The 27,240-nt window shown below is 48.8% G+C and overlaps 5 non-coding genes across 5 annotated transcripts; all 5 read left to right on the forward strand.

Moving 5' to 3' along the window:
• The first annotated feature begins 2,648 nt into the window (after nucleotides 1-2,648).
• TRNAD-GUC (transfer RNA aspartic acid (anticodon GUC)) lies at nucleotides 2,649-2,720 on the forward strand. Its single transcript has one exon. It is a non-coding gene; the product is annotated as a tRNA-Asp (tRNA).
• A 1,469-nt stretch (nucleotides 2,721-4,189) lies between these two features.
• Nucleotides 4,190-4,261, forward strand: TRNAD-GUC (transfer RNA aspartic acid (anticodon GUC)). The gene has a single exon. It is a non-coding gene; the product is annotated as a tRNA-Asp (tRNA).
• A 16,729-nt stretch (nucleotides 4,262-20,990) lies between these two features.
• TRNAD-GUC (transfer RNA aspartic acid (anticodon GUC)) lies at nucleotides 20,991-21,062 on the forward strand. The gene has a single exon. It is a non-coding gene; the product is annotated as a tRNA-Asp (tRNA).
• Nucleotides 21,063-24,377: 3,315 nt separating this feature from the next.
• TRNAD-GUC (transfer RNA aspartic acid (anticodon GUC)) lies at nucleotides 24,378-24,449 on the forward strand. Its single transcript has one exon. It is a non-coding gene; the product is annotated as a tRNA-Asp (tRNA).
• Nucleotides 24,450-25,297: 848 nt separating this feature from the next.
• Nucleotides 25,298-25,369, forward strand: TRNAD-GUC (transfer RNA aspartic acid (anticodon GUC)). The gene has a single exon. It is a non-coding gene; the product is annotated as a tRNA-Asp (tRNA).
• Nucleotides 25,370-27,240: the final 1,871 nt, after the last annotated feature.

Raw genomic sequence — 27,240 nt, forward strand, 5'->3', positions numbered from 1 at the left:
CCAGTCAACTCGGGACGGGGACTGGCACCCCGGGGGGCTATGTGGTGCCACAGCGACGGGGCCGCTCGGCCGAGCCAGGGAGCCGCCCGGCTTCCACCGCCGCACTGCCCCCCATCACCCCCCCCCACATAAACACGCACCCGCACCCACGTAGGGCCTCGTGGTCGGGTCACCTACCCTGAGTTTTCACCCGAGGGCCCCCTAGGGGGGGTTACCCCACGGTTTCTCAGGGCCAGGGAATTGGACAGGACCCTTCCCAGGCCAAGTAACACTGCGGCGCCGTGGGCGGATTTGAGATCGCACGACCACGGCGAGCTCAGAGAGCCCCGCAGTTAGAAACGCATACAAACACAAACACGGGTCAGCAAGGCAGATAGCTGGGATCAGAACCCGGGACGACTGATTGGTCGAAAGGTCAAAGGCCGGCGGGATCGCAAAAGAGCGGGAAATCCTAGGCTCAGGATTGGTCGAGAGACCAAGGCGGTCGGGACGGGGGCGCCTAGCCTTTGATGCGAATAGTTTAAAAGAAAACGCAGGGGCAGTAGGGAAGTCTCTTCTTCTGGAGTTTGGACACGGAGTCGGCGACGAAGGAGTCATCGGGCGAGCCGCTAGATTGTCTGCAGGACGATCTGAGTGCCGCAAGGTCACCAGGGACTACAGACGGTATCGTGTTGCGCGCCTTACAACACCTCAGAGCGGAGAGTAGGATCCGTGGGAGAGGGTTAGTTCGGGGTAAGGACGGGTAGGAAAGCGGTTTAGCAGAGAGCGCGGCATAGAGTAGGGCTGCACGCCACCAAAGAGTGGGTTAGGAGCGCCTTGCTGGCCCGCACACACACACGGGTGGCTCGGTGGGTTAACAAGGGCTAATAAAATCTCGAGCGTAGTAACGGAACCGTGTTGTTGGGTGTTTTTGAACGTGGTATTGGCGTGCACTGCATTCGCGGGTGTGTGGTCGTTGAGTGCGTAAAGGCCGTGTTCTCTGTACGATTGTGCGGGTACGGAGGTGTGTGCGTTAACGCCCGGGGAGAGCACTTTTGTGTGTTGGCGTGACTACGCAGCCGTGTGAGAGGAGAATCGTCCTGGTACGATATTTGTGTTGACGTGCACGCGCGAGTGGGGGAGGGGACGAGTCGTCGTGTCGGCGTGTGCCCCGCTTGCGTGTGCTCGTTACTTGCGTAAAGTGCGGCGCGGTGGTGGACCCCTGACCCCCGACCCCGCGGCTCGAGCGCGTAATCGGCTGCGCATTGTTGTACGGTTTGTCTCGTGCGCACGGCGGCGGCTTGAGTCGTTGTGTCGGCGTGTGCCCCGCTTGCGTGTGCTCGTTACGTGCGTAATCGGCGTGCCCCAGGTGCGCGATCGTAACGTGAGCGGCCAGCGCGGCGCAGAGCGGCGCAAGAGTGGGTATCGCGTGTGGAGCTGTATGTGTGTGCGCGCACGTTCACGACGTGTGTAACACAGGTGCGCGATCCTAACGTGAGTGGTCAGTGTTGGGTGAGTGCCGTGCAGAGCTGTGTGTGGGTGTGCGCGTACGTGGTTAACCATGCCTGCTACGCGGACCCGCGGTGGAGGGGAATCCTCGGGTGACGGCTCCCACACCATGGGTGAGGAGCCTAGCGGCGGTTCGCTTAGCACCGGGGGGGCGATTGATGATGTTAGTCCGGCCGTTAGTATTATCGAGGGAGGGATCTCGGGGGCTAGCGACCCTCACATCCTCGATAGTAACGTCGTTAGTTTCCCCACATGGAACGCGGGAGACCAGGGTTCATTTCCCCGTCGGGAAGAACTATCCTTTTAAAAAATGTTTTGGCCTCTGGCTCACCTTATTGTTATTACTATTTGAAAGGACTTGCTCTTGATTTTAATCACGTGATTTTCCCTAATCGTTAGGTAACCTGCTGCTGTAACCAGCTTGAACTTTTAAAGATAAACCCCTCTTCATTTCAATCAGTAATATGCCGAGAATATGGGTTCATTTCTACTTGTTATTATATCAGTCAATCTAGAATCAGCCTCATTCTGAGCGAGTCCTCGGTAGTATAGTGGTTAGTATCCCCGACTGTCACGCGGGAGACCGGGGTTCAATTCCACGTCTGGGAAAGCAACTCTTTTTAAAAATAAAATGGCCACTGGCTCTCATTGTTATTAAAATTAAAAATTACTTGCTGTTCCCTTTTATCACGTTAATTTCACCAAACGTTGAGTCACCTGCTGCACTCAAAAGCCTTAACTTTTAAAGATGAATCCTTCAACATTTCAAGCTATTATTTATTGAGTATTAGAGATTATTTCTAGTTATAATTTCTGTCAATCAGAAATCTGCCTCACCCTGACCGAGTCCTCGATAGTAAAGCCGTTAGGTTCCCCACATGTAACGCGGGAGACCAGTGTTCAATTCCCCGTCGGGGAGAGTAACTCTTTTAAAAAAGAAAATGGCCACTGGCTCTCATTGTTATTACAATTTAAAAGGACTTGCCCTTGACTTTAATCACGTGATTTTCACCAATTATGAAGTAACCTGCTGCTCTAACCAGCTTGAACTTTTAAAGATAAACCCCTCTTCATTTCAATCGGTAATATGAAGAGTATATGGGTTCATTTCTAGTTGTCATAATATCAGTCAATCTAGAATCAGTCGCATTCTGAGCGAGTCCTCGATAGTATAGTGGTTAGTATCCCCGCCTGTCACGCGGGAGACCGGGGTTCAATTCCCCGTCGGGGAGAGCAACACTTTTTAAAATGTTTTGGCCACTGGCTCTCATTGTTATTTCAATTTAAAATCACTTGCTGTTCCCTTTTATCACGTTAATTTCACCAAACGTTGAGTCACCTGCTGCACTCAAAAGCCTGAACTTTTAAAGATGACTCCTTCTTCATTTCAAACGATTATTTATTAAGTATTAGAGATTATTTCTAGTTATAATTTCTGTCAATCACAAATCTGCCCCACTCTGACCGAGTCCTCGATAGTAAAGTCGTTAGGTTCCCCACATGTAACGCGGGAGATCAGGGTTCAATTCCCCGTCTGGGGAGCAACTCTTTTTTTAAAAAATGGCCACTGGCTCTCATTGTTATTACAATTTAAAATTACTTGCTGTTCCCTTTTATCACGTTAATTTCACCACCTGCTGCACTCAAAAGCCTGAACTTTTAAAAATGAATCCTTCTTCATTTCAAGCTATTATCTACTGAGAATATGAGTTTGTTTTGTTATAATTGCTGTCAATCACGAATTAGCCCCACTCTGACCGAGTCCTCGATAGTAATGTCGTTAGTTTCCCCACATGGAACGCGGGAGACCAGGGTTCATTTCCCCGTCGGGAAGAACTATCCTTTTAAAAAATGTTTTGGCCTCTGGCTCACCTTATTGTTATTACTATTTGAAAGGACTTGCTCTTGATTTTAATCACGTGATTTTCCCTAATCGTTAGGTAACCTGCTGCTGTAACCAGCTTGAACTTTTAAAGATAAACCCCTCTTCATTTCAATCAGTAATATGCCGAGAATATGGGTTCATTTCTACTTGTTATAATATCAGTCAATCTAGAATCAGCCTCATTCTGAGCGAGTCCTCGGTAGTATAGTGGTTAGTATCCCCGACTGTCACGCGGGAGACCGGGGTTCAATTCCACGTCTGGGAAAGCAACTCTTTTTAAAAATAAAATGGCCACTGGCTCTCATTGTTATTAAAATTAAAAATTACTTGCTGTTCCCTTTTATCACGTTAATTTCACCAAACGTTGAGTCACCTGCTGCACTCAAAAGCCTTAACTTTTAAAGATGAATCCTTCAACATTTCAAGCTATTATTTATTGAGTATTAGAGATTATTTCTAGTTATAATTTCTGTCAATCAAAAATCTGCCTCACCCTGACCGAGTCCTCGATAGTAAAGCCGTTAGGTTCCCCACATGTAACGCGGGAGACCAGTGTTCAATTCCCCGTCGGGGAGAGTAACTCTTTTAAAAAAGAAAATGGCCACTGGCTCTCATTGTTATTACAATTTAAAAGGACTTGCCCTTGACTTTAATCACGTGATTTTCACCAATTATGAAGTAACCTGCTGCTCTAACCAGCTTGAACTTTTAAAGATAAACCCCTCTTCATTTCAATCGGTAATATGAAGAGTATATGGGTTCATTTCTAGTTGTCATAATATCAGTCAATCTAGAATCAGACGCATTCTGAGCGAGTCCTCGATAGTATAGTGGTTAGTATCCCCGCCTGTCACGCGGGAGACCGGGGTTCAATTCCCCGTCGGGGAGAGCAACACTTTTTAAAATGTTTTGGCCACTGGCTCTCATTGTTATTTCAATTTAAAATCACTTGCTGTTCCCTTTTATCACGTTAATTTCACCAAACGTTGAGTCACCTGCTGCACTCAAAAGCCTGAACTTTTAAAGATGAATCCTTCTTCATTTCAAGCTATTATTTACTGAGGATATGAGTTTTTTTTATAATTGCTGTCAATCACGAATTAGCCCCACTCTGACCGAGTCCTCGATGATAAAGTCGTTAGTTTCCCCACATGGAACGCGGGAGACCAGGGTTCAATTCCCCGTCGGGGAGAGCTACACTTTTTAAAATGTTTTGGCCACTGGCTCTCATTGTTATTACAATTTAAAATCACTTGCTGTTCCCTTATAAACGTTAATTTCACCAAACGTTAAGTCACCTGCTGCACTCAAAAGCCTGAACATTTAAAGATGACTCCTTCTTCATTTCAAACGATTATTTATTAAGTATTAGAGATTATTCCTAGTTATAATTTCTGTCAATCACAAATGTGCCCCACTCTGACCGAGTCCTCGATAGTAAAGTCGTTAGGTTCCCCACATGAAACGCGGGAGACCAGGGTTCAATTCCCCGTCTGGGGAGCAACTCTTTTCTAAAAAATGACCACTGGCTCTCATTGTTATTACAATTTAAAATTACTTGCTGTACCCTTTTATCACGTTAATTACACCAAACGTTGAGCCACCTGCTGCACTCAAAAGCCTGAACTTTTAAAGATGACTCCTTCTTCATTTCAAACGACTATTTATTAAGTATTAGAGATTATTTCTAGTTATAATTTCTGTCAATCACAAATCTGCCCCACTCTGACCGAGTCCTCGATAGTAACGTCGTTAGTTTCCCCACATGGAACGCGGGAGACCAGGGTTCAATTCCACGTCTGGGAGAACTGCTCTTTTAAAAATGTTTTGGCCTCTGGCTCTCCTTATTGTTATTACTATTTGAAAGGACTTGCTCTTGACTTTAATCACGTGATTTTCCCTAATCGTTAGGTAACCTGCTGCTCTAACCAGCTTGAACTTTTAAAGATAAAAACCTCTTCATTTCAACCAGTAATATGCCGAGAATATGGGTTCATTTCTACTTGTTATAATATCAGTCAATCTAGAATCAGTCGCATTCTGAGCGGGTCCTCGATAGTATAGAGGTTAGTATCCCCGCCTGTCACGAGGGAAACCGGGGTTCAATTCCCCGTCTGGGAGAGCAACTCTTTTTAAAAAAGAAAATGTAGACTGGCTCTCATTGTTATTACAATTTAAAATTACTTGCTGTTCCCTTTTATCACGTTAATTTCACCAAACGTTGAGTCACCTGCTGCACACAAAAGCCTGAACTTTTAAAGATGAATCCTTCTTCATTTCAAGCTATTATCTACTGAGAATATGAGTTTTTTTCTGTTATAATTGCTGTCAATCACGAATTAGCCCCACTCTGACCGAGTCCTCGATAGTAACGTCGTTAGTTTCCCCAAATGGAACGTGGGAAACCAGGGTTCAATTCCCCGTCGGGGAGAACTACTCTTTTAAAAATGTTTTGGCCTCTGGCTCTCCTTATTGTTATTACTATTTGAAAGGACTTGCTCTTGACATTAATCACGTGATTTTCCCTAATTGTTAGGTAACCTGCTTCTCTAACCAGCTTGAACTTTTAAAGATAACCCCTCTTCATTTCAATCGGTAATATGCCGAGTATATGGGTTCATTTCTACTTGTTATAATATCAGTCAATCTAGAATCAGTCGAATTTTGAGCGAGTCCTAGATAGTATAGTGGTTAGTATCCCCGCCTGTCACGCGGGAGACTGGGGTTCAATTCCCCATCGGGGAGAGCTACACTTTTTAAAATGTTTTGGCCACTGGCTCTCATTGTTATTACAATTTAAAATCACTTGCTGTTCCCTTTTATAACGTTAATTTCACCAAACGTTGAATCACCTGCGGCACTCAAAAGCCTTAACTTTTAAAGATGAATCCTACAACATTTCAAGCTATTATTTATTGAGTATTAGAGATTATTTCTAGTTATAATTTCTGTCAATCACAAATCTGCCCCACTCTGACCGAGTCCTCGATAGTAAAGCCGTTATATTTCCCACATGTGAAGTATTTGAATGACGGCAGGAAACTCCTTGACGGGTAACACACTTTTTATTAAATCTTGACTTGTCACGATACAACGAGTGGTCTCTATTCCTCGGACGACACACACTTCACTCGACACGTATAGTTACTATTCCTCCGGCTACACACACTTCACTTGACTCGTGTAGCTTCTAATCCTTCGGCTACACACACTTCACTTGACTCGTGTAGCTTCTATTCCTCCGGCTACACACACTTCACTTGACTCGTGTAGCTTCTATTCCTCCGGCTACACACACTTCACTTGACCCCGTAACGTCCGTGGAGCCTACAGGCCCACCCCAGCTTGGGCGTGGGCCACAACCTCTGAGTCACACGAGCCGGCCCTCTCACGGACGTTCGTCCCCGGGTCCCAGGGTTCCGCCTCCTCCTCCGTCTTCAGTCTTCGCTGGTACTCCCTCCCCGTGCGCCTGTGCGCATCCCCTTATATAGTCCCCGCTCACGGGAGACGGAGTGTATGCGGACCTCGACGTGAGCATCGCTCCTTAGTTGACCAATCACGACGCGCTGTTCCTACGATCCGTTTTCCCCAGCGCGTGTTACCACTACACAACCAATCACGCCGCGCTGCCACACGATCACTCCCTCTCAAGAGCGTCACCGGCACACAGCCAATCACTACCACATAACCCATGACCCCGCGCTGACCCCTGATCCTTCACCGTCAGCGCGTGTCACCAACACACACAGCCAATCACTACGCGCTGACACACGATCCCTACCCCAGCGCGTATCACCACTACATCACCCCCTCCCATATAGCTCGCAGCCGGCCAGGCTGCTAAACAACAACACAACACAACGTCAACACAAGAAAAACCCCACCCCCCAGTGTGCCCCGCAACGCAACAACAACAACACAACAACAACAACAACAACAACAACCTATGTACAAATCGACAACCAACACAATAAAAGTCAACAACAACACACACAACACCTAGATAAGAAGCTATGTACAGCCCGACGAACAACACAATAAAAGCGAATTCCAGAAAATGAACGCGTCCAGTGTCTCTGCGACTACATGCAGTGACGAGGCGCTCCGGCCGCCTCGACTCCTCAATCGGTAGATCATAACAAGTAGCGCGACCTAGCGCGAGTCCGCCTGGCCGGTCCGTCGTATGGGACGGGACGCTGACGACCGTCCGGTGGCTCCGGCTGCTCGGGCCTGGAAGGACCGGCCGCGCCGCGAAGATCCGGCCGCCGGTGGTCGGCAGCTGTCAGTTCCGAGACACCTGGGAGCGGATCAGGCGGAGACATGTGAGGATCAGGCAGAGACATTTCCCCCCTTGGGTCGTCGGTCACGTCACATGCTCGGCCCTCACGACACAAAGGGAGGCCATATGGAGGCGAGAACGGTTTCAGTCGGGAGGGGTGGACGTACCAACGGCGCTTTCCCCATTTTATTTGAACGCACTGGGGGCGTGCAACCCGCACGACCTCCACGGGTCCCCGCCATGGCTTCAACAATTTAGGCGACGTAGCCAAAGGTGCCTGAGGGCAATGCAGCCAGGCCCTATCACCTGGTTTCCAGTCGTGCACGGACACCTTCCGTGCACGCAACCGCTCGTTTGCAATTTGGCGAGCCCGCGAATTAAGCCGTGCGGCCTCCCTTGCCTCTGTCAGCTTATGGATATTAAATTTAATATGTTCTGCCAATTTCGAATTTGTTCGTGGTGCGGACAGGCCCAGCTGCGTTTCCATGGGCGGGTCGGCTTCCTGACCGTACATCAGATAGAATGGGGAAAATCCCGTTGCTGAATGGGGGGCCATTCTATACGCGGCGAGGACCCCCGGGACCTGCAGGTCCCAATCAACATGTGCCTCACACACCTGCTGGCACAGCATAGAAGTAAAAGTCCTGTGGAGTCTCTCCACCATCCCGTCCGTCTGTGGGTGGTACGGGGAGTTACGCACCTTCTTAGTACCCAATAGGTCGCACACCTCTTGCAGCAATTTACTTGAAAAATGTTTCCCTTGGTCGGTCAGCAAGCGTTCGGGAGCCCCCTTGTCCAGGACGTAGACCTGGACAAAGGCGTCCGTCACAGCCGCCGCCGACTGGTTGGCGAGTGGCCACGCCATAGGCCACCGGGTAAAATATTCGACACCCACCAACAGGTACTTATTACCCCTAGGCGTGACTGGAGAAGGCCCCAAAATATCGAGCGCAACGAGCTCGTTAGTGCGCGAGACCTGAATAGATTGCAGCGGTGGATTAGATGCCACGGGCGGTGGTTTCTGTCTGGCGCAATCAACACATCCCTTTAGAATATTCACCACGTCACTCTCCATCCCCGGCCAATAATAGTCACGCTGAAGCAGAGCAAGCGTTTTGTTTCCTCCCAAATGCAAGAGGCGTTCATGTGCGGCCAGGACAACTTTCCCCCTCACAGCGGATGGCACCACAAGTGCGTGCCGCCGGGACAAACTATCCCATCTCATTAATAGGCCTTGCTTAAGTACCCAGGAGCCAGTTCGCTCCCGGCCCTCCTCGGGACCCCCCAGCCTGCGGAGCAATGCTAGCAGGGAGCTGTCTTCCATTTGGAGACGGCCCCACTCAATCAGCAACAGTGAGAGTAGCGAGTCCTCTCCCTCAGGGGTAGCGGGAACATCCCCGATTGGTGCACCCGCGGTCGCAGCCAACGCCCCCATACCTTCCCCAACTGTCAGTTTACACCGCGCCGATCCCGATAAGCACGCACATTTGTGACAAGGCGACAATCGCGACAGGGCATCGGCGTTTGTGTGGCGCAACCCCTTACGGTATGTAGTCGTGAACTGATAGTCCTGGAGGACTTCCAACCACCGTGACAATTGGCCCGAGGGTTGGGCGACCCTCAATGAATACTGAAGCGCCGCGTGGTCCGTCCGGACCGTAAAGTGACGGCCATAGAGATACGGTCTAAATTGTTGTACAAAAAAAACAATAGCAAGCAGCTCGCGACGGGTGACGCAGTAGCGCTGCTCCGCCGGTGACAATACCCTGCTACCATAGGCGACCACCCTTTCGACTCTCCCAACGACTTGCGAGAGCACCCCCCCAATGCCCGTGTTGCTAGCATCCGTGTCTAGCAAGAAGGGACTCGCAAAGTCAGGATAACGCAAGGGTGGGGCACCCACCAAGGCGTCCCGGAGGGAGCAGAACGCGGCCTCCTCTTCCGGTCCCCATCGGAACTTGACTCCTTTTGCCGTTAGAGTGTGCAAGGATTTTGCAATGGTGGCGAAATGCTCAACGAATCGGCGGTAATAAGAAGCAAAACCGATGAAACTGCGCACGTCTGAAACTGACATGGGCGTCGGCCATGAACTGACACAGTCCGTCTTCGCGGGATCGGTAGAGATCCCCGAAGAGTCGACAATGTGGCCCAAGTATCTAACGGACGTACGAAGAAGGTGGCATTTGGCCGGTTTAAACTTTAAATTAGCCGATCGCATTCTCAAGAACACCCTTCTCAATCGCTGGAGGTGTTCCTCAAACGTCTTACTGAAAACAATGACATCGTCAAGGTAAATCAAGCACGTATCCCATTGCAAGCCCGACAAAACCAACTCCATAAGGCGCTGAAACGTCGCGGGAGCGGAGTGAAGTCCCATGGGTAACCGGTTAAACTGGAACAGGCCCCCTGGAGTCCGAAATGCTGTCTTAGGTTTAGACTCGTCGTCGAGTTTCAACTGCCAGAATCCCGATAATAAATCAAGAGTCGAAAAATATCGCGCACCAGACAATGCATCGAGGGACTCGTCCATTCTGGGGAGCGGATACGCGTCAGCCACAGAGATTTTATTCAGGCGACGGAAATCTACGAAAAATCGCAACGACCCGTCCTGCTTTTTAACCAGCACAATAGGTGCTCCCCAAGGACTGGAAGAAGGCGAAATAATGTCGGCTTCCAGCATATCGTTGACGGCCGACTGAACGTGTTCCTTCTCAGCAGGACTCAGTCGGAAGGGATTTTGCCTGACCGGTGCCGCATCGCCCGTTTCAATATGGTGGCGTAACAGGTTCGTGCACCCAATGTCATACTTATGCTTACTGAACACATCAGAAAACTCTATCAGCAACGCACGCAGCGCACCCAACTGTACCGTTGACAAATCGTTCGAGTCCGCGCACAGCGAATCGACCCATCCAAGGTCCTCCCTCACTGTAATGTTCCGCGTGGGGCTCGGATCAACCTGCGCAACCAGCTGCTCTTCCGCAGGGACCCGTGCCGCGTGAGCTAGCACGGTGCCCTGCTGAATAACGGCCGGCCGCGACCCAGCATTTAAAACCATCACAAACGGGTCCTTGTCAGCCAGAACCAAAGTGTGAGCCACCGACAAATCGAGACCTCCGACAGCCCTAATTGAAGGACCCAAAAGCATGCTTTGTTCCGAGGTCTCCCCCACCCACGGTTTCCGCAACCGGAGGGGAATTAACATCTGTGAACCCGGGGGCACGTGTACGGTCTGTGTCGCCAACGCTTGTATCGTAGCGCACGCCGTCCGAATTTCAGTAGGGTTCGTCAAAAATGAAATACGGCGACCCGATGGTAGTTCAATGCAACGCTGATCGATGAGAATTTTAATGGGCATTTTAGCCAAAAAATCTGTGCCCAATAGACAAGGAACCGCCAAGGAAGAAGAAACGAAAACGGGTCCCGACAATTTTATATCTCCAATGCAAATGGACGCCCTAATCTGACCGATAATACCCAACGATCCCCCATTAGCGGCGTAAAATGGCACGTCCACTGGGAGCAGCGGTCGACATTGGACGGGGAGAATGTTGTAAATGAGGTCCGATATAATAGTCGCCGACGCCCCAGTGTCCACTAACACCCTGACCTCGACCCCATCAATGAATCCCGTAACGACGGATGATCCCGCCGAGGCAGCCACTATTCTGTGCCACAACTCCGACCATTTAATGTCCCCCCCGGTCCCGGCCGAACCCCCCTTGCCGAACCGAATCCCCAAACCCTAACCGGCTCTCCTCCGCCGCAACGCGATGGCCCATGTGTGTCGTGCATGTAGGCCGAGCATGTGAGGTGCCGCGACTTGCCGGGGTTAGTAGGGACGACTTGGGGCCTTGGTCGTCGTTCAGCCGAGGTCCCATGGCGCGCTGACGTGGAGCGCGGCAACCGGACGCCACGTGGCTCCGGAGGCCGCAGTTATAACACGTGATGAGGGTCGTCGGAGATCTCGGTTGCTCCAGCTTGCGGGCCGATCGCAGAGGCGAACGACCCCCCGACCTCCAGTCCCCCGGTCGTCCCGTGGTGAACGCCTCCTCTCGTGGGCTGACAACTTGGGGTTCGGTGACCACCGGGCCCGGAGCTGAGGCCACGGCAGCGTTGCAGACGACTGCCTGTTTACGTTGAAGGACCTTGTGCGCCTGTATACTTGTTGTGACCCGCAAGGAAGAAATATCGATCTCGTCGGCCGTGTTGATGGGGACCCCCAGGTCCTGGGCCAACTTGAGCACTTGCTCCAAGACCAACGCGTCCTGGCCCTCCTCGTCCATACGAGGGAACGCGGCGTCGGCGAGAGCCAGCAACGCCGTCCGGTAGGCGAGCACGGTCTCCATGTCCGCCTTCCGCCTTGCGTAAAAATGATGGCGACACGCCGAGGGAGGTCCGTAGAACTTGGCCATGAGACCCAACGCGGCCTTAAGCGTGGAGCGGTCCGACCTCCGTGCTGACGTGAAGGCCGCGAGCGCGTTGTCGTCCAACATGGCAGGCAGTGCCCGCAGCGCCGTAGCGTCGGACCAGGCGGACATTTCCTGATGCGCCAGAAATCTGCGCTGGAATTGGCCCCAGTCCCCGCCATCCGCCTTGAAGGCTGACAATGTTAGAAGGCGCTGTTGAAAGATGAAGTCGTCCTCTGCCTCGTGGTTCCTCTCCGCCGCTCCGTCGGTGTGCGAGATGGCGGCCCCAATGGCAGGTGTCTGATGGCGGTCCGCAGCGCGCGTTGATGACGTAAGCGGGCGCGCTTGGAGAACCGCCGCCACGTGGTGCTCGCCGTTCCCGCCAAAAGATGGCCGCGCAGTAGAAAGGGCGGGAATCCCCCAGTCATTTTGGCGGGAATCCGCGGGGCGACCCTGTTGAATGTCCGCTGACGTCCCCGCTCCTCCCGACGTGCTGATCTCCGCCAGGATGGACGCGGCGGCGAGCAGCAGCTCCGCCAGACGGGAGTGCGCCTCGCGGAGCACGGCTTCGGTCCCCAATCGCTCGTCCGGCGCCCTCGGCGGATCCTGCGGCGTCGGCATTTCTTCTTCCTCACCCCCAGATGCCAGCTGGCCCGAGTCGTCAAGGTTATCCTCGTGGTCAATCTCGTGAGTCCGACGGGTCTTCCTTGTATCCATGCTTGGAAGACTGTTTCACTTCTGACGCCAGTTGAAGTATTTGAATGACGGCAGGAAACTCCTTGACGGGTAACACACTTTTTATTAAATCTTGACTTGTCACTATACAACGAGTGGTCTCTATTCCTCGGACGACACACACTTCACTCGACACGTGTAGTTACTATTCCTCCGGCTACACACACTTCACTTGACTCGTGTAGCTTCTATTCCTCTGGCTACACACACTTCACTTAACTCGTGTAGCTTCTATTCCTCCGGCTACACACACTTCACTTGACTCGTGTAGCTTCTATTCCTCCGGCTACACACACTTCACTTGACTCGTGTAGCTTCTATTCCTCCGGCTACACACACTTCACTTGACCCCGTAACGTCCGTGGAGCCTACAGGCCCACCCCAGCTTGGGCGTGGGCCACAACCTCTGAGTCCCACGAGCCGGCCCTCTCACGGACGTTCGGCCCCGGGTCCCAGGGTTCCGCCTCCTCCTCCGTCTTCAGTCTTCGCTGGTACTCCCTCCCCGTGCGCCTGTGCGCATCCCCTTATATAGTCCCCGCTCACGGGAGACGGAGTGTATGCAGACCTCGACGTGAGCATCGCTCCTTAGTTGACCAATCACGACGCGCTGTTCCTACGATCCGTTTTCCCCAGCGCGTGTTACCACTACACAACCAATCACGCCGCGCTGCCACACGATCACTCCCTCTCAAGCGCGTCACCGGCACACAGCCAATCACTACCACATAACCCATGACCCCGCGCTGACCCCTGATCCTTCACCGTCAGCGCGCGTCACCAACACACACAGCCAATCACTACGCGCTGACACACGATCCCTACCCCAGCGCGTATCACCACTACACATGTAACGCGGGAGACCAGGGTTCAATTCCCCGTCGGGGAGAGCTACACTTTTTAAAATGTTTTGGCCACTGGCTCTCATTGTTATTACAATTTAAAATCACTTGCTGTTCCCTTTTATAACGTTAATTTCACCAAACGTTAAGTCATCTGCTGCACTCAAAAGCCTGAACTTTTAAAGATGACTCCTTCTTCATTTCAAACGATTATTTATTAAGTCCTAGTTACAATTTCTGTCAATCACAAATCTGCCCCACTCTGACCGAGTCCTCGACAGTAAAATCGTTAGGTTCCCCACATGTAACGCGGGTGTCTGATGGCGGTCCGCAGCGCGCGTTGATGACGTAAGCGGGCGCGCTTGGAGAACCGCCGCCACGTGGTGCTCGCCGTTCCCGCCAAAAGATGGCCGCGCAGTAGAAAGGGCGGGAATCCCCCAGTCATTTTGGCGGGAATCCGCGGGGCGACCCTGTTGAATGTCCGCTGACGTCCCCGCTCCTCCCGACGTGCTGATCTCCGCCAGGATGGACGCGGCGGCGAGCAGCAGCTCCGCCAGACGGGAGTGCGCCTCGCGGAGCACGGCTTCGGTCCCCAATCGCTCGTCCGGCGCCCTCGGCGGATCCTGCGGCGTCGGCATTTCTTCTTCCTCACCCCCCGATGCCAGCTGGCCCGAGTCGTCAAGGTTATCCTCGTGGTCAATCTCGTGAGTCCGACGGGTCTTCCTTGTATCCATGCTTGGAAGACTGTTTCACTTCTGACGCCAGTTGAAGTATTTGAATGACGGCAGGAAACTCCTTGACGGGTAACACACTTTTTATTAAATCTTGACTTGTCACTATACAACGAGTGGTCTCTATTCCTCGGACGACACACACTTCACTCGACACGTGTAGTTACTATTCCTCCGGCTACACACACTTCACTTGACTCGTGTAGCTTCTATTCCTCTGGCTACACACACTTCACTTAACTCGTGTAGCTTCTATTCCTCCGGCTACACACACTTCACTTGACTCGTGTAGCTTCTATTCCTCCGGCTACACACACTTCACTTGACTCGTGTAGCTTCTATTCCTCCGGCTACACACACTTCACTTGACCCCGTAACGTCCGTGGAGCCTACAGGCCCACCCCAGCTTGGGCGTGGGCCACAACCTCTGAGTCCCACGAGCCGGCCCTCTCACGGACGTTCGGCCCCGGGTCCCAGGGTTCCGCCTCCTCCTCCGTCTTCAGTCTTCGCTGGTACTCCCTCCCCGTGCGCCTGTGCGCATCCCCTTATATAGTCCCCGCTCACGGGAGACGGAGTGTATGCAGACCTCGACGTGAGCATCGCTCCTTAGTTGACCAATCACGACGCGCTGTTCCTACGATCCGTTTTCCCCAGCGCGTGTTACCACTACACAACCAATCACGCCGCGCTGCCACACGATCACTCCCTCTCAAGCGCGTCACCGGCACACAGCCAATCACTACCACATAACCCATGACCCCGCGCTGACCCCTGATCCTTCACCGTCAGCGCGCGTCACCAACACACACAGCCAATCACTACGCGCTGACACACGATCCCTACCCCAGCGCGTATCACCACTACACATGTAACGCGGGAGACCAGGGTTCAATTCCCCGTCGGGGAGAGCTACACTTTTTAAAATGTTTTGGCCACTGGCTCTCATTGTTATTACAATTTAAAATCACTTGCTGTTCCCTTTTATAACGTTAATTTCACCAAACGTTAAGTCATCTGCTGCACTCAAAAGCCTGAACTTTTAAAGATGACTCCTTCTTCATTTCAAACGATTATTTATTAAGTCCTAGTTACAATTTCTGTCAATCACAAATCTGCCCCACTCTGACCGAGTCCTCGACAGTAAAATCGTTAGGTTCCCCACATGTAACGCGGGAGACCAGGGTTCAATTCCCCGTCGGGGAGAGCAACTCTTTTTAAAAAAATGGCCACTGGCTCTCATTGTTATTACAATTTAAAAGGACTTGCTCTTGACTTTAATCACGTGATTTTCACCAATTGTTAAGTAACCTGATGCTCTAACCAGCTTGAACTTTTAAAGATAAACCGCTCTTCATTTCAATCGGTAATATGCCGAGTATATGGGTTCATTTCTACTTCTTATAATTTCAGTCAATCTACAATCAGCCTCATTCTGAGCGAGTCCTCGATAGTATTGTGGTTAGTATCCCCGCTTGTCACGCGGGAGACCGGGGTTCAATTCCCCGTCGGGAGAACTCTTTTAAAAAAGAAAATGGCCACTGGCTCTCATTGTTATTACAATTTAAAATTACTTGCTGTTCCCTTTTATCACGTTAATTTCACCAAACGTTGAGTCACCTGCTGCACTCAAAAGCCTGAACTTTTAAAAATGAATCCTTCTTCATTTCAAGCTATTATCTACTGAGAACATGAGTTTTTTTCTGTTATAATTGCTGTCAATCACGAATTAGCCCCACTCTGACCGAGTCCTCGATAGTAACGTCGTTAGTTTCCCAACATGGAACGCGGGAGACCAGGGTTAAATTCCCCGACGGGGAGAACTATTCTTTTAAAAAATGTTTTGGCCTCTGGCTCTCCTTATTGTTATTACTATTTGAAAGGACTTCCTCTTGACTTTAATCACGTGATTTTCCCTAATCGTTAGGTAACCTGCTGCTCTAACCAGCTTGAACTTTTAAAGATGAACCCCTCTTCATTTCAATCGGTAATATGCCGAGTATATGGGTTCATTTCTACTTGTTATAATATCAGTCAATCTAGAATCAGTCGCATTCTGAGTGAGTCCTCGATAGTAATGTGGTTAGTATCCCCGCCTGTCACGCGGGAGACCAAGGTTTAATTCTCTGTCAGGGAGAGCAACTCTTTTTAAAAAGAAAAAGGCCACTGGCTCTCATTGTTATTACAATTTAAAATTACTTGCCGTTCCCTTTTATAACGTTAATTTCACCAAACGTTAAGTCATCTGCTGCACTCAAAAGCCTGAACTTTTAAAGATGACTCCTTCTTCATTTCAAACGATTATTTATTAAGTATTAGAGATTATTCCTAGTTACAATTTCTGTCAATCACAAATCTGCCCCACTCTGACCGAGTCCTCGATAGTAAAGTCGTTCGGTTCCCCACATGTGTAGTGACAGAACGGTCACTACTGTGTTGGCCTGTACGAAGGCTGTGGGCCCCAAGGGGGTGCCTGGCGGGTCACGTGGTGGAGGGATCCGGACCTTCCCAGGGGTGGGGGAAGTGGGGCGTGTCCTGGGAAGGGAGGCGTGGCCTGAAGAGAGCCAGCCACGCCGGGGCGGAGCCAGCCACGCGAAACCAAATATAAGCGTGGTGTGAACGCAGAGCGGGGCTGCTGTTGTACTGTACTCCAAAGGGAAGACATCACGAGTCGTCAAGTCCCGAGTCGTCTTCCTGGGCCAGGCAGGCCGTTGCCTGCCTGGTCCAGTCTGTGTCGTGTTCCAGAGTGTTAGTGAGTTGAGGAAGGTGGTCACCACCTCATGTAGAGTGTTATATTATTTACCGTTTAATAAATAGTGTTGCCTCCAAGCTGCGTGTGTGTGCACCTAATTAGAACCTACTACTACATTTGGCGTCAGAAGTTGTGGAAAAATAGATATTGCTAGGTGTTATCCTAGGGAAGTAAAATGGGCACACGAAAAACAAATATAAAACTCACCTGGACGCCTTCGTACGACGGGGACGGTGTGACGACCATCCTTCAGACAGCCCCGGGGATGGCAGCCCCGGTGACAGAGAGAGAGAGAGATGGCGCTGCACGCGGAGCGGCGGGACTGGCATCGCACTGCTGCTTCGCCGCCATTGGGAACGGAGCGACGGAGCCGCGGGGAGAGGACACCATCGTCGCTGCGGGGGCTGGCGGGGGAGGCCCGGGCATGCGGGCCACGCGGTGGGCCCGCCATTTCGAGCGGCTGGTCGGGGCGCGGTTCCCGCCAAAGCGCCGCTCCCGCCATTTCGGCGGCGGGTCGGGGCGCTGTTCCCGCCAAAACGCCGCTCCTGCTGCCGAAATGCCGCTCCCGCCGACATCAACGCCTGCAGAGGGGGAGTTCCAGCCTTCTGCTCGAGCGCGAGAGGTGGATGGGTTCGCAAGAGCAGGCCGTGTTCACCATGAAAGATTCTTCGGGCCGTCCCAGTGCTCCACCTTGCCGCCCTCCACTATTCACAGTTTGCCAGGCGAGTCGTGACATGACAAGCACCCGGCCCCAAGAGAAAAAAAAAATAATCTTCACCCATCTTACGTGCGCCGGGTTGCGATCGCGTGTGTTTTTTTTAACTCGCTGGGTTGCGGAGCGTGTTCGTCCGGTTGTGTGCGTGATAAATTGACGCGGCGACCATGGGGGTTTCTGCTTGTAACAAGTGTTGTTGTTAAATACGGCGTCGAGATCGGTATCTTCTGGGTGTAGTTAATGATTAATTCGTGTTGGTGTCCCGAGCTCCGTTGATATCCTGTAGGTTGCCGTGTTAATAACTCGTGTTGTTACATCGTTTTGTTGCGAAATCGCCATTGTTATCGTGTATACTGTATGGAGGTTCGCTCGTGATTGTCACGTGTAACTGTAAGCAACTTCGATCGTCATTGTTGCCAAGGTACAGACCGTATGGAGCTTTGCTTGGAATTGTTAACAGTGTATGGAATGTTGTGTACTTGCTTGTGATTGTTTACTATGTACGGATTGTCTGGAGTATGATTGTGTGTTGCCATGTGGGGACTGGATGGAGCATTGCGCCAAACGATTTACTGTACGAACTTCGTATACTGCATATACTGTATTAATCAATTCGGCGATTCTTGGGGTTTGTGTATAGTTTTTTTGCTCTCAAAATTCGAATGCCCTGAGTCCCATGGTTAATGTTGAAGGGGATTTAGAAATGACAGGTTCGGTTTGTTTCAAACTCGCTGGTTGGTTCCTGTCCGTTGTTGCACAGATGATGTCTTTTGTGCGGGAATGCTCCTTGTGTTCTACATGGATCGGGGGTGCGTTTCCGTTAATTGCCGTCAAACTGCGTTGCTCTCCACTCGGTTGGTACAGCTGCATGCTGCAATGCGAGTCTCGGAGATGATGTGTACGGATACGGGATGTGAGGTGTATTGTTGTGACCATTGAATATTCGGGATCGTCACAAATTGTGCGTCCCTGTTCGGCATTGGATCAGTTCTGTGGGGGATCATAATTCAAATTGTATGTGTTGTGATGGTGTTAAATTGCGATGGTGACATGCTGCCAGGGATTTGGAATTGTGCTGCTGGCTGTCACCTATCTTGGGGCGCAGGTCCTGACCAGGATGGCCCAGTGAGTGTTGCGTGTCTAACATGAACGTTGTGGTCCCGTCATGCAATGGCTGACGGCTTGACCTGACAGCCCGGAGATTGAAACACTCCGTGGTATGTCTAGCCTAGTGGGCTGTGTGCTCACAGGGCTCGGAGAGTGTGGTCCCGTCATGCAATGGCTAACGGCTTGACCTGACAGCCCGGAGATTGAAACACTCCGTGGTATGTCTAGCCTAGTGGGCTGTGCGCTCACAGGGCTCAGAGTGTGGTCCCGTCATGCAATGGCTGATGGCTTGACCTGACAGCCCGGAGATCGAGACACTCCGTGGCTTGTCTAGCCTAGTGGGCTGTGCGCTCACATGGCTCGGGGAGTGTGGTCCCGTCATGCTGTGTCTGACGGCTTGACCTGACAGCCCGGAGATCGAGACACTCCGTGGCTTGTCTAGCCTAGTGGGCTGTGCGCTCACATGGCTCAGAGAGTGTGGTCCCGTCATGCTGTCTGACAGCTTGACCTGACAGCCCGGAGATCGAGACACTCCGTGGCTTGTCTAGCCAAGTGGGCTGTGCGCTCACATGGCTCAGAGTGTGGTCCCATCATGCTGTGTCTGATGGCTTGACCTGGCGGCCCGGAGAGTGAGACACTCGGAGGTGCGTTGAAACAGTGGGCTGGAGATTCGTAAGGTTCAGGTGGAGTTGTCCTGTTACGTTGAGACTGTATCCCTCAGTTGTTAGGGTGCATGTTGTGCAATGAGTGAACGATGGGTCGTCTCAGCTCGGTCGGTACAGTTATATGCTGCGATGCGAGTCTTGGAGAGAGACTGGGTCGTCTCAGCTCGGTCGGTACAGCTATATGCTGCGATGCGAGTCTTGGAGAGAGACTGGGTCGTCTCAGCTCGGTCGGTACAGCTATATGCTGCGATGCGAGTCTTGGAGAGAGACTGGGTCGTCTCAGCTCGGTCGGTACAGCTATATGCTGCGATGCGAGTCTTGGAGAGAGACTGGGTTAAAATCCCCCCCGATATGGCTGACGCGTGCTACTGGTCGTGACGCCACGTCATTGCATGCGTGATTCTAACGGGGGGGGGGGCTGTGCTGGAGCGTAAATGGGTTAGCCAGTGTTCATGTATATTTGTTGTTAATTCCCCGTTTTCTATGCGGTTCCCTCTTACCCTCGTCGATTCTGTATATATTACGTGATTGTATTTCTTATCGGTCGCCGGTCATTTATTGATGTTGCTGGTTCGGAGGCACACCTTTTCGATGTTTCACAGTTGTGTTACAGCCGGGGACGGCTGTGTGTTTATACAGGGGGGGGTGATGTAGTGACAGAACGGTCACTACTGTGTTGGCCTGTACGAAGGCTGTGGGCCCCAAGGGGGTGCCTGGCGGGTCACGTGGTGGAGGGATCCGGACCTTCCCAGGGGTGGGGGAAGTGGGGCGTGTCCTGGGAAGGGAGGCGTGGCCTGAAGAGAGCCAGCCACGCCGGGGCGGAGCCAGCCACGCGAAACCAAATATAAGCGTGGTGTGAACGCAGAGCGGGGCTGCTGTTGTACTGTACTCCAAAGGGAAGACATCACGAGTCGTCAAGTCCCGAGTCGTCTTCCTGGGCCAGGCAGGCCGTTGCCTGCCTGGTCCAGTCTGTGTCGTGTTCCAGAGTGTTAGTGAGTTGAGGAAGGTGGTCACCACCTCATGTAGAGTGTTATATTATTTACCGTTTAATAAATAGTGTTGCCTCCAAGCTGCGTGTGTGTGCACCTAATTAGAACCTACTACTACACATGTAACGCGGGAGACCAGGGTTCAATTCCCCGTCGGGGAGAGCAACTCTTTGTAAAAAAATGGCCACTGGCTCTCATTGTTATTACAATTTAAAAGGACTTGCTCTTGACTTTAATCACGTGATTTTCACCAATTGTTAAGTAACCTGCTGCTCTAACCAGCTTGAACTTTTAAAGATAAACTCCTCTTCATTTCAATGGGTAATATGCCGAGTATATGTGTTCATTTCTACTTCTTATAATTTCAATGAATCTACAATCAGCCTCATTCTGAGCGAGTCCTCGATAGTATAGTGGTTAGTATCCCCGCCTGTCACGCGGGAGACCGGGGTTCAATTCCCCGTCGGGGAGAGCTACACTTTTTAAAATGTTTTGGCCACTGGCTCTCATTGTTATTACAATTTTAAATCACTTGCTGTTCCCTTTTATAACGTTAATTTCACCAAACGTTAAGTCACCTGCTGCACTCAAAAGCCTGAACTTTTAAAGATGACTCCTTCTTCATTTCAAACGATTATTTATTAAGTCCTAGTTACAATTTCTGTCAATCACAAATCTGCCCCACTCTGACCGAGTCCTCGATAGTAAAGTCGTTAGGTTCCCCACATGTAACGCGGGAGACCAGGGTTCAATTCCCCGTCGGGAAGAACTACTCTTTTAAAAAAGAAAATGGCCACTGGCTCTCATTGTTATTACAATTTAAAATTACTTGCTGTTCCCTTTAATCACGTTAATTTCACCAAACGTTGAGTCACCTGCTGCACTCAAAAGCCTGAACTTTTAAAAATGAATCGTTCTTCATTTCAAGCTATTATCTACTGAGAATATGAGTTTTTTTCTGTTATAATTGCTGTCAATCACGAATTAGCCCCACTCTAACCGAGTCCTCGATTGTAAAGTCGTTAGGTTCCCCACATGTAACGCGTGAGACCAGGGTTCAATTCCCCGTCGGGGAGACCTACTCTTTTAAAAATGTTTTGGCCTCTGGCTCTCCTTATTGTTATTACTATTTGAAAGGACTTGCTCTTGACTTTAATCACGTGATTTTCCCTAATCGTTAGGTAACCTGCTGCTCTAACCAGCTTGAACTTTTAAAGATAAAACCCTCTTCATTTCAATCAGTAATATGCCGAGAATATGGGTTCATTTCTACTTCTTATAATTTCAATGAATCTACAATCAGCCTCATTCTGAGCGAGTCCTCGAAAGTATAGTGGTTAGTATCCCCGCCTGTCACGCGGGAGACCGGGGTTCAATTCCCCGTCGGGGAGAGCAACACTTTTAAAAAAGAAATTGGCCACTGGCTCTCATTGTTATTACAATTTAAAATCACTTGCTGTTCCCTTTTATAACGTTAATTTCACCAAACGTTAAGTCATCTGCTGCACTCAAAAGCCTGAACTTTTAAAGATGACTCCTTCTTCATTTCAAACGATTATTTATTAAGTCCTAGTTACAATTTCTGTCAATCACAAATCTGCCCCACTCTGACCGAGTCCTCGACAGTAAAATCGTTAGGTTCCACACATGTAACGCGGGAGACCAGGGTTCAATTCCCCGTCGGGGAGAGCAACTCTTTTTAAAAAAATGGCCACTGGCTCTCATTGTTATTACAATTTAAAAGGACTTGCTCTTGACTTTAATCACGTGATTTTCACCAATTGTTAAGTAACCTGCTGCTCTAACCAGCTTGAACTTTTAAAGATAAACCGCTCTTCATTTCAATCGGTAATATGCCGAGTATATGGGTTCATTTCTACTTCTTATAATTTCAGTCAATCTACAATCAGCCTCATTCTGAGCGAGTCCTCGATAGTATTGTGGTTAGTATCCCCGCTTGTCACGAGGGAGACCGGGGTTCAATTCCCCGTCGGGAGAACTCTTTTAAAAAAGAAAATGGCCACTGGCTCTCATTGTTATTACAATTTAAAATTACTTGCTGTTCCCTTTTATCACGTTAATTTCACCAAACGTTGAGTCACCTGCTGCACTCAAAAGCCTGAACTTTTAAAAATGAATCCTTCTTCATTTCAAGCTATTATCTACTGAGAACATGAGTTTTTTTCTGTTATAATTGCTGTCAATCACGAATTAGCCCCACTCTGACCGAGTCCTCGATAGTAACGTCGTTAGTTTCCCCACATGGAACGCGGGAGACCAGGGTTCAATTCCCCGACGGGGAGAACTATTCTTTTAAAAAATGTTTTGGCCTCTGGCTCTCCTTATTGTTATTACTATTTGAAAGGACTTCCTCTTGACTTTAATCACGTGATTTTCCCTAATCGTTAGGTAACCTGCTGCTCTAACCAGCTTGAACTTTTAAAGATGAACCCCTCTTCATTTCAATCGGTAATATGCCGAGTATATGGGTTCATTTCTACTTGTTATAATATCAGTCAATCTAGAATCAGTCGCATTCTGAGTGAGTCCTCGATAGTAATGTGGTTAGTATCCCCGCCTGTCACGCGGGAGACCAAGGTTCAATTCCCTGTCAGGGAGAGCAACTCTTTTTAAAAAGAAAAAGGCCACTGGCTCTCATTGTTATTACAATTTAAAATTACTTGCCGTTCCCTTTTATAACGTTAATTTCACCAAACGTTAAGTCATCTGCTGCACTCAAAAGCCTGAACTTTTAAAGATGACTCCTTCTTCATTTCAAACGATTATTTATTAAGTATTAGAGATTATTCCTAGTTATAATTTCTGTCAATCACAAATCTGCCCCACTCTGAACGATTCCTCGATAGTAAAGTCGTTCGGTTCCCCACATGTAACGCGGGAGACCAGGGTTCAATTCCCCGTCGGGGAGAGCAACTCTTTGTAAAAAAATGGCCACTGGCTCTCATTGTTATTACAATTTAAAAGGACTTGCTCTTGACTTTAATCACGTGATTTTCACCAATTGTTAAGTAACCTGCTGCTCTAACCAGCTTGAACTTTTAAAGATAAACCCCTCTTCATTTCAATGGGTAATATGCCGAGTATATGTGTTCATTTCTACTTCTTATAATTTCAATGAATCTACAATCAGCCTCATTCTGAGCGAGTCCTCGAAAGTATAGTGGTTAGTATCCCCGCCTGTCACGCGGGAGACCAGGGTTCAATTCCCCGTCGGGGAGAGCAACACTTTTAAAAAAGAAATTGGCCACTGGCTCTCATTGTTATTACAATTTAAAATCACTTGCTGTTCCCTTTTTTAACGATAATTTCTCCAAACGTTAAATCACCTGCTGCACTCAAAAGCCTTAACTTTTAAAGATGAATCCTTCAACATTTCAAGCCATTATTTATTGAGTATTAGAGATTATTTCTAGTTATAATTTCTGTCAATCACAAATCTTCCCACTCTGACCGAGTCCTCGATAGTAAAGCCGTTAGGTTCCCCAAATGTAACGCGGGAGACCAGGGTTCAATTCCCCGTCGCGGAGAAAAACTCTTTTTAAAAAAATGGCCACTGGCTCTTATTGTTATTACAATTTTAAAGGACTTGCTCGTGACTTCATTCACGTGATTTTCACCAATTGTGAAGTAACCGGCTGCTCTAACCAGCTTGAACTTTTGAAGATAAACCCCTCTTCATTTCAATCGGTAATATGCCGAGTATATGGGTTCATTTCTACTTTTTATAATATCAGTCAATCTAGAATCAGTCGAATTCCGAGCGAGTCCTCGATAGTATAGTGGTTAGTATCCCCGCCTGTCACGCGGGAGACCGGGGTTCAATTCCCCGTCGGGGAGAGCTACACTTTTTAAAATGTTTTGGCCACTGGCTCTCATTGTTATTACAATTTTAAATCACTTGCTGTTCCCTTTTATAACGTTAATTTCACCAAACGTTAAGTCACCTGCTGCACTCAAAAGCCTGAACTTTTAAAGATGACTCCTTCTTCATTTCAAACGATTATTTATTAAGTCCTAGTTACAATTTCTGTCAATCACAAATCTGCCCCACTCTGACCGAGTCCTCGATAGTAAAGTCGTTAGGTTCCCCACATGTAACGCGGGAGACCAGGGTTCAATTCCCCGTCGGGAAGAACTACTCTTTTAAAAAAGAAAATGGCCACTGGCTCTCATTGTTATTACAATTTAAAATTACTTGCTGTTCCCTTTAATCACGTTAATTTCACCAAACGTTGAGTCACCTGCTGCACTCAAAAGCCTGAACTTTTAAAAATGAATCGTTCTTCATTTCAAGCTATTATCTACTGAGAATATGAGTTTTTTTCTGTTATAATTGCTGTCAATCACGAATTAGCCCCACTCTAACCGAGTCCTCGATTGTAAAGTCGTTAGGTTCCCCACATGTAACGCGTGAGACCAGGGTTCAATTCCCCGTCGGGGAGACATACTCTTTTAAAAATGTTTTGGCCTCTGGCTCTCCTTATTGTTATTACTATTTGAAAGGACTTGCTCTTGACTTTAATCACGTGATTTTCCCTAATCGTTAGGTAACCTGCTGCTCTAACCAGCTTGAACTTTTAAAGATAAAACCCTCTTCATTTCAATCAGTAATATGCCGAGAATATGGGTTCATTTCTAGTTGTTATAATATCAGTCAATCTAGAATCAGTCGAATGCCGAGCGAGTCCTCGATAGTATAGTGGTTAGTATCCCCGCCTGTCACGCGGGAGACCGGGGTTCAATTCCCCGTCGGGGAGAGCTACACTTTTTAAAATGTTTTGGCCACTGGCTCTCATTGTTATTATAATTTTAAATCACTTGCTGTTCCCTTTTATAACGTTAATTTCACCAAACGTTAAGTCACCTGCTGCACTCAAAAGCCTGAACTTTTAAAGATGACTCCTTCTTCATTTCAAACGATTATTTATTAAGTCCTAGTTACAATTTCTGTCAATCACAAATCTGCCCCACTCTGACCGAGTCCTCGATAGTAAAGTCGTTAGGTTCCCCACATGTAACGCGGGAGACCAGGGTTCAATTCCCCGTCGGGAAGAACTACTCTTTTAAAAAAGAAAATGGCCACTGGCTCTCATTGTTATTACAATTTAAAATTACTTGCTGTTCCCTTTAATCACGTTAATTTCACCAAACGTTGAGTCACCTGCTGCACTCAAAAGCCTGAACTTTAAAAAATGAATCGTTCTTCATTTCAAGCTATTATCTACTGAGAATATGAGTTTTTTTCTGTTATAATTGCTGTCAATCACGAATTAGCCCCACTCTAACCGAGTCCTCGATTGTAAAGTCGTTAGGTTCCCCACATGTAACGCGTGAGACCAGGGTTCAATTCCCCGTCGGGGAGACCTACTCTTTCAAAAATGTTTTGGCCTCTGGCTCTCCTTATTGTCATTACTATTTGAAAGGACTTGCTCTTGACTTTAATCACGTGATTTTCCCTAATCGTTAGGTAACCTGCTGCTCTAACCAGCTTGAACTTTTAAAGATAAAACCCTCTTCATTTCAATCAGTAATATGCCGAGAATATGGGTTCATTTCTAGTTGTTATAATATCAGTCAATCTAGAATCAGTCGCATTCTGAGCGAGTCCTCGATAGTATAGTGGTTAGTATCCCCGCCTGTCACGAGGGAGACCGGGGGTCAATTCCCCGTCTGGGAGAGCAACTCTTTTTAAAAAGAAAATGTCCACTGGCTCTCAATGTTATTACAATTTAAAATTACTTGCTGTTCCCTTTTATCACGTTAATTTCACCAAACGTTGAGTCACCTGCTGCACTCAAAAGCCTGAACTTTTAAAGATGAATCCTTCTTCATTTCAAGCTATTATCTACTGAGAATATGAGTTATTTTCTGTTATAATTGCTGTCAATCACGAATTAGCTCCACTCTGACCGAGTCCTCGATAGTAACGTCGTTAGTTTCCCCACATGGAATGCTTGAAACCAGGGTTCAATTCCCCGTCGGGGAGAACTACTCTTTTAAAAATGTTTTGGCCTCTGGCTCTCCTTATTGTTATTACTATTTGAAAGGACTTGCTCTTGACATTAATCACGTGATTTTCCCTAATCGTTAGGTAACCTGCTGCTCTAACCAGCTTGAACTTTTAAAGATAACCCCTCTTCATTTCAATCGGTAATATGCCGAGTATATGGGTTCATTTCTACTTGTGATAATATCAGTCAATCTAGAATCAGTCGAATTTTGAGCGAGTCCTCGATAGTATGGTGGTAAGTATCCCCGCCTGTCACGCGGGAGACCGGGGTTCAATTCCCCGTCGGGGAGAGCTACGCTTTTAAAATGTTTTGGCCACTGGCTCTCATTGTTATAACAATTTAAAATGACTTGCTGATTCCTTTTATAACGTTAATTTCACATAACGTTAAATCACCTGCTGCACTCAAAGCCTGAACATTTAAAGATGACTCCTTCTTCATTTCAAACGATTATGTATTAAGTATTAGAGATTATTTTTAGTTATAATTTCTGTCAATCACAAATCTTCCCACTCTGACCGAGTCCTCGATAGTAAAGCCGTGAGGTTCCCCCAAATGTAACGCGGGAGACCAGGGTTAAATTCCCTGTCGTGGAGAGCAACACTTTTAAAAAAGAA

The sequence above is a fragment of the Lampetra planeri genome, chromosome 66 (assembly GCF_965212315.1).
Source record: "Lampetra planeri chromosome 66, kcLamPlan1.2.h2, whole genome shotgun sequence".
NCBI classification, from domain to species: Eukaryota; Metazoa; Chordata; class Hyperoartia; order Petromyzontiformes; family Petromyzontidae; genus Lampetra; species Lampetra planeri.